Source organism: Peromyscus eremicus, chromosome 15 (genome assembly GCF_949786415.1).
Source record: "Peromyscus eremicus chromosome 15, PerEre_H2_v1, whole genome shotgun sequence".
Lineage (NCBI taxonomy): Eukaryota > Metazoa > Chordata > Mammalia > Rodentia > Cricetidae > Peromyscus > Peromyscus eremicus.
In genome coordinates, this window is record NC_081431.1 from 4,178,715 (window position 1) to 4,186,688 (window position 7,974).

Below are 7,974 nucleotides of genomic sequence, written 5' to 3' on the forward strand. Positions count from 1 at the left end.
ACAGTTTAGGGAAGAAATGTATCTGGATTACAATTCCAGGTGACCGTCCATCTTTCCGGGGAAGTCGAGGCAGGAGTTCACATACACAGCACAGAGCAGAGTGAAGCAACATTTCCCTGCTGCTCACTTTCTAATTCATTACTACTGTGGTAGTGTGAGCACATTTCCTGTATGTATGTCTCTGTACCATTCAAGCCCGGTTCCCAGGTCCTCTGGAAAAGCAGACAGTACTCTAACCTGCTGAGCCACTTCTCCAGATCACTCTTTTTAGTTCCTCTCACACACAGTGCAGGGTCCAGCCTACAAAATGGTGCCTCCCATACTCAGGGCAGATCTTCCTGCCTCACATAACAATTAAGACATTGCAGCAGGCCAGCCTGATCCAGACCACCCCTCACTAAGACTCTTTCTAGGTGGTTCTACGATGGATCAAGTTGACATTTAAAACTAACCATCTTGGGGCTAGAGAGACAGCTTAGTAGTTAAGAGGACTTGCTGCTCTTACAGAGGACCCTGGTTCAGTTGCCAATAACCACACGGAGGCTCACAACCATCCCTAACTCCAGTTCCAGGGGATCCAACACCTTTTAAATTCCATTGGTACCAGGCATGACCATGATGCACATACATGCATGCAAGAAAACATTCGTACACATAAATAGAAAACTAAACATCTCACATGCTTTCTGATATGTTCTGGGGAAGGCAATGGCTTGGGCATCTTTTGTCACTATTAATTGGTAAATAACAATTGTGCACATTTATTATAAAATGTAGTGTTCCAATACACAATAAACCGTGAAAAGTTCTACAGCTGCTAATTAAACAGGTGCATATCCAAACTCCTCACCTCACACACTCACCAAATACCCCCTCCACTAAAATATCAGCATTATTCCAGATTCAAAGCCATTCTTTACGTCCAGACTGCCACCAGTGTAGGAGGGACAGCAGGTGGTAACTTGTGTGGGCTTCCCCTATCCTTTCTCACAGCTGCCATCCTGGCCCTCTGCTGTGACCACTGTGGCCACCTTCTAGAATTCTCTCCCCACCTTTCAATCCCTCTGCATTTATCCCAAGACTTCTGGCTAGTGACAATCCTCCTCCTGCTACTCAGCAGGCACACTGTGGCCTTTATGTCCCTCTTCTCCTCAGACTGGAATCCTCTCAGACTGCAGGATGGTTTTAACTTCTTCTCCATGAATTCAGTGCCACAAATCCACCAGACATCACATTGTGTTGCAATCAATGAGTTTATCCACTTCGTATTTAATGATCCTATGCATTTCCTTTGCATATCTATGCATATGTAGCGTGGTGTGTGCCTGTGTGGGGCCAGAAGAGGTTGATGTTGGGTGTCTTCCTCGATGGGTTCCACCTTATGTACTGAGGTAAGTAAGGGCTCTCACTGGCCCTCAGAGCTCACTCATACAGCCACTCTAGCTTGCCAGCTTCATCTAGGGATCCCCCATTTCCATTTCCTGAGTGCTGGGATTACATTTATATGGATGCTAGAGACCCAAACTCTGGTTCTCAGGCTCGCACTGAGCCATCTCCCCAGCTCCAGCACTTAGTTGTTTTATTATTATTATTATTATTATTATTATTATTATTATTATTATTATTGTATGTGTTGAATGATGGGGAGGTCATGTGCCAGAGAGAACAAGGGGTGTTGAGAAACACCACAGGTGAGCATGGCTGAAGGCCCAGTGTGACTAGGGAGATGGGCCAGGGGAGGCTCCTGTAGCCCTCCAGACCATGCAAAGAACTGGACTCAAGCCCACAAGCAAGGGAGTTGCTAGAGGGTCTTAGGCAGAGAATGATGTTCAAGCACTGAGCACTTGTTGGAAACATTCATTTCTTTTCATGTGATGGGAAAGTTCAGAGGGAGGGTTGGCTCTTGTCCAAGTTCACATTCAATGAACAGATTGAAAAAGAGAGTTCTAGAGCCAAAAAGCTACAGCCAGCACCAGAGGCAACCCCTCCCCTTGTCCCACCCATCACAAGTGCGCAGGAATGGGGACACAGACAGGACTGGAGAAGCCGAGCTCACAGCTTACATTACCAGAGAAGCTGCTAGGCACGGGACTTCTCTGACCCCACCTCAGACCTACCAAATGGTAGATTCAGGGGCCGTGGGGGTCACAGGCTGTGTCCTCTCGAGCCCTCTAGGTAATTCTTGCACACAGAGGTTTGAGACCCTCCAGAGCCATGGAGGGATTGTTCTTTCACAAGCCCACCTGGCCCCAAGCTTTGTCCTGTGGCTTGGAGAATGGGTTCCTTGCCTGTTCCTCCTTAGGAGGCATGAGGAGGCCAGTTCAGGTGCTTGGGGAAGCCCAACCCTGGCCTTCTGCAGGCCTATGAAATGATTCACCCGAGGGCCACAGCAAGTGTATTTGCTGTCTGGTTGCCTTGACAACTTTCCCAGACCCCATTCCAGCTTTTCTATTAACCAAAGGCAAACAACTTAAAAGCCAAGCAGCAGAAATGATGCAACTTCCGGGCGGGCCCCGGGAGGCCATGAAACACCTGGGCAATCATCAATGGCAGTATGATGTCATGCAGAGAAATGCTTGCTCATGGGCAAAGGTAATCAATCACATGACCTGGCTTGAGTGCCCTAGTCATATGAGGGGAGGTGCTCTCCACTGAGGGCCAAACACAGACAGGAACTGTGGAGTCATGATGAAATCCTTCACTCATGTGATGGGACCTTCCCCTTCCCCCAAGTTTTTGTTTTAGAGCAAAGACTCTGAACAAGTACTGGATCAGAACCAGGAGCCTGCCTCTGCTTCGGCTGCCACTCCTAGCTGTGCGCTTTTAGACAAGTTGTCCAAACTCTCTGAGCCTCAGAAATTTATAAACAGTTTATGAATATAAATTTATAAAAGGCTACCGATTTATAAATAGAGATGGAAATTTCTGTCTCACAGGGTGGTTGGGACAATGAAATAGCAGTTTTGAAAGAGACAGCGAAACGCCCGTCCTGTATGTTGTAACGGTTCCCTTTGTTCCTGAGACGGGCTAAAGCTTTTGTGTCTGGTCTCAACCCCAGAGAAGATTAGAAGCGGTGAGACCTGGGGCACAGCGGCGCACGCCTTTAATCCCAGCACTCGGGAGGCAGAGGCAGGCAGATCTCTGTGAGTTCGAGGCCAGCCTGGTCTACAGAGCGAGATCCAGGACAGCCAGGGCTACACAGAGAAACCCTGTCTCGAAAACCCCAAACCAAACCAAAAAAGAAGCTGTGAGGTGAGAGCTCTTTAAGGAAGGGCAGGGAAAAATCCAATATAAGCGTCTGAAGGTGAGGGAAAACTAGAAAAGCAAAATGAAAACAGACACAAAACCAAGATGGCACCCCTGGGTGGGTAGGTGTGGCGGTGGAAGAGCGGATGCCAGAAAAACATCCCAAGGAGGCAGAGACGGCGTGACACTCTTAGAGACAGCTCTCTCCAGAGCTTCGGGTTTAGAAAGTATTATTGTTATTGTTGCTGTTGTTATTGAGACAGGGTCTGACTGTGTAGACCAGGCTGGCCTGAAACTCACTGTGTAGACCAGGCTGGCCTGGATGCAGAGATCCTCCTGCCTCTGACTCCAGAGTGCTGGAATAAAAGGCTTCTACCACCATACCTTGCTAAGCTTAGCACTTTAAAAAGTGAATTTTATAAATTTAAAAAGTAAATTTTCAGGTGTCCAGGAAGCTCCTATGTGACACTTCCAGTGGATCATCTGGAGTTTGGTTTTTCTTCTTTTAAAAAAATTACATGTGTGTGTGTGTGTGTGTGTGTGTGTGTGTGTGTGTGTGTCTGTCTGTCTGTCTGTGTGCACACGTGTATGTGCGTGTGTGTGCTCATGCGTGCATGCCTGCATGTGCATGTGAAGGCAGGAGGCCAACTTGTAAAAGTTGCATCTCTCTTTCCTCCATGCGAGGCCCGTGGATTGAACTCAGGTCATCAGGCTTAGCAGCAAGCTCCTTTACAAGCTGAGCCATTTTGCTGGCTCTCAGCTGTGTTTTCTCTGCACTTCCTATCTAAATGTCAAAGTGAGGTGCAGGGCTTAGAGCCTCCGCACCTGATCAGACAGTACTGGAGTCCAGCTCCTGGCATTTCAGTTATTCCAAGCATCACCTGAGGTCAAGGACAGCTCCCATTTATCTTGAAACATACATGACTATGTCCAGCCCTCTTCCCCACCAGCCCACTTTTTCTGGATCGGAATACACCATTATAATGGCACTGTTCTCCACCACAAACAGTAACTAACGCAGTGGGATTAGTTTGTCAGGGAGGGAGTTACATGTTGGTTTTTGTTTTGTTTTTTGAGACAGGGTCTGGCTATATGGTCCAAGCTCCATATGGCCTTAAACTTCCTCCATAGTTCAGACCGGCCTTGACCTCACAGCAATCCTACTGCCTCAGTGTTCTGAGTGCTAGCACTACAGGCATGTGACCACATCAGCTACACTGCTCTGTTAGGACCCAGAGTCCTTTTGCATACTGCCTTGTCAGGTGGGATCAGTTATCTCAGTTTTCATATGTGGGCTTGAGAGTCAGTGGGCTTACAGTCCTTGTCTTAGGCCACCATCCAGGAGCGGTCAACCTTTTGACATCGCAATGTGATGTCATCTACAAAATTTATACTCAGAACTACACAGTTAAGTCACAAAAATGATGGAAAAAAATCCCTCCTAAGGTTTAAAGTAAGTCTGTGGTTTTGTGTTGGCCACATTCATGGCTGTCCTCAGTCACACTGGACTGCAGACTGGGCTCAGCTGGAATTGAATGGCCATGCATGCGATGCTTAGTTCCTCTGCATGCAGTCCCAGATTCTGCCCAAAGGGGGCGCACAGTCATAGCTGCTGAGGGGCCAACCCCTGAGATCCTAGGCTTTCTCCACTCCCAGCACATACCTGTGTGTGGTGAGGGCTGGGGACACATGGTCGGTCCTTTCTCATTGATGGGCCCTTGAGTAAGGATGTGACCTCAGCCACAGGACACCCAGATTTCTGCTGCAGACCACTAGCCCTGGGTAAGGATGTGACCTCAGCCACAGGACACCCAGATTTCTGCTGCAGACCACTAGCCCTGGGTAAGGATGTGACCTCAGCCACAGGATACCCAGAGTTCTGCTGCAGACCACTAGCCCTGGGCAAGGATATACCCAGGACTCAGAGCAGCAGCCTGTTCCTCACACATCTGCCTCCATCCACCTGAGCCTCACAGATGCCCCACATCCTCAGAGATCACCGAGGGGCCATTCTAAGCAGTGGGCCACTTTGTTGCCCCATCCTCTGGTGCCCTGCCTTGCCCTGCATTTGGGGTATCCAATAAAAAGGCTCTCAATTCTGAAAATGTCCCCTTCCATTTTTCACTGGACATGTGGTTTTTGTTGTTGTTGTTTTTTAAAGTTATAAAACAGATTAAGTTATTTTCAGAATGAATCCCTAAGTAAGCTCTTTCTGTTTAAAAATTCCCACTCTGAGCAATCGGAGATTGTTCTCCTGAGGAGACCTGGGACAGGTCATGGCAGGATTCTGAGAGCTTCCCCAGGACTTCCCTTCCTCTCCGTGCAGCAGGCCCCGGCGGGCAGGTGAGGCAGCAGGAGAAGGAAGCCTGGTAGATTTGGGACAGTGACATCTGCACACTACTGAGTGATCCCAGGCGAGTCACTGGGTGGCTTTAGGTTTCATTCTCTTTTTCTCTAAAATGGAAATGGGTTCACTTCCTCAATTAATTAGCCTCCCCTTCCCGAATTTCATAGCACTTAATAAGGGATATGGCCTCATCCTCATCCATAAACTCTATTATCTCAACTGTGACAGAGTACCATCATACCAGCTCAAACATGCCCACCCTCATAACCCCACCTATCCCTTTTCTTATTAGAGACTCCCATTGCACCCACCTAAGAAACTATATTTCCCAGACCCACTTGCAGGTAGGATGCTCTAGATCACTGGTGTGGTCAATGAGGTGAAAGCAGACATTTCTCAGAGGGCTTTGGAGGGAGTACTTTAAGGAGGCTCAGCTGGCAAGCACCTTTGCCCCTACTGTCCTCCTTTTCCAGTCTGGAATAAGGGTATGATGTCTGGAGTCATGGTGGCCATGCCATGGCCATATGGCAACCCTGAAAACGTAAGACACCCAACATGCTAAGTTATGGTGGAACGGAAAGGTGAAGGACCTGGGAAACTAAACCCATGGTAGAGGACCACCACACAAGCCCTGGCCCGTCCACTTCAGGTTTTCTGTAATATAGGGGATAAAGGAACCAGTTATTTAATGCAATCATTTGGGTAAGTGTCTTCTAACTGTGGTAAAGGCCCGCTCCCTAGAATGGCACCACTGGAAGGCTGTGGACCTTAAAGAGGTGGGTGGGACCTAGAGGGAGTCTTTTAGTCTTGGAAGCATGTCTTTATGGGGGACACTGGGAATGCAAGCTCCTCTTCTCTCTTTCCCATTCCAGGCAAGAGCTGAAGGGCCCGCCACCTGATCCTGCTGCACTGCGTCCCTGGCCTGGGACAGGAATTAGACAGTTGGAGTGACATCAAAAACTGTCACAATACATACAGCACTACAGATAAAATAAGTCACATCGCTGATAGAGAAGCACCGCCAGCCTCCACCTGTGGGTCCCACCAATTATAGATGGAAAGTACTTCAAGAACCTCAACTTGACTGAACTGGTATTTCTTTCATTCCCTAAACAACCTATTTAACAACTATTTGCACAGCATTTACCTTGTGTTAGGCATTGTAAGTGCTCTGGAGCAGCTCTGAGGTATAAGATACATAGGTTATATTCAAATGCCAAACCATTTCATATAAGGAACGTGGAGTCTAAGAACTTTAGTATGCCCAACGGGTCCTGGAAGCACCCCTCTCCTGTGGACGTCAGGGGTAAGTGCATGTGAATGAATGAGTGAATGAGAAAGGACAGATCTTCCTCACTACAGAACATCAGCATGGTGGAAGCACATTCTCCACTTGACAAGCACAGCAATGATTATTTTAAGAGGCATCACTGGAAACAAACATCTGTGGGAGGAAATATGACGAGAAATGGTGTTTGCATAATGTCAATGTCTCCTCATGAGACACTTAACACAGCAAGGAGGAAGGCGGTGACTTTACAGCGGAGAGGCTTGGCAGACACCACCTGAACCAGGTGACCAGAGTGACTATAGCAGCAATCTAACACATGGGCTCATGGACCATCTGCCTTGAGACTCTGGGAAGGATCAACACAAACAATGCTGTTCCAGTCCAAAGTGGCCAACATGATCAGATATCAGCCCAAACCAAATGTAAGACGTTCTACAAATGAACAACCTAGTGCGTACTTTTCACAAGTCTGAAGGTCTCTGAAGAGTCAGCTGTGGAGCAATCTCAGACCACAGACAACATACACAACAAACTATCAGCCCTGCTGATACCCGATGGGCTCACAGGCCAGACACGGACAGCAGTGGGGCAGCCTGGCAGAACTGGAATGATGTTAGCAGCTCATGCTAATTTCCTGGTGTTAATGACTGTTTTCATGTACACTGTTGGGGAAAGATGGTGAGAAGTATCTGGGCACTGTTTATACTATTCATGCAACATTTGCCCAGGTCTGTGTGCTGGTAGGGTTTCTATTGCTGAGATGAAAAACACCATGACCAACTTCAGGAGGAAAGGGTTTATTAGGTTTACACTTCCAAATCACTGTTCATCACTGAAGGAAGTCAGGGCAGGAACTCAACCGGTGCAGGAACCCGGGGGCAGGATGCAGAGGCCATGGAGGGGAGCTGCTTACTGGCTTACTCCCCATGGCTTGCTCAGCCTTCTTCCTTATAGAATCCAGGACCACCAGCCCAGAGATGGCACTCCCCCATCAGCCACTAATAAGAAAATGCCCTACAGTTGTGCCTACAACCTGATCTTATGAAGGCATTTTCTCAATGGAGGCTCCTTCCTTTCAGGTGATTTGAGC

General features: G+C 48.0%; 1 long non-coding RNA gene across 1 annotated transcript; it reads left to right on the forward strand.

The window, feature by feature from the left end:
- The first annotated feature begins 1,310 nt into the window (after window positions 1-1,310).
- LOC131925802 (uncharacterized) lies at window positions 1,311-6,672 on the forward strand. Its single transcript, XR_009383354.1, has 2 exons — window positions 1,311-1,391; window positions 6,466-6,672. It is a non-coding gene; the product is annotated as an uncharacterized LOC131925802 (long non-coding RNA).
- The last annotated feature ends 1,302 nt before the right edge of the window (window positions 6,673-7,974 follow it).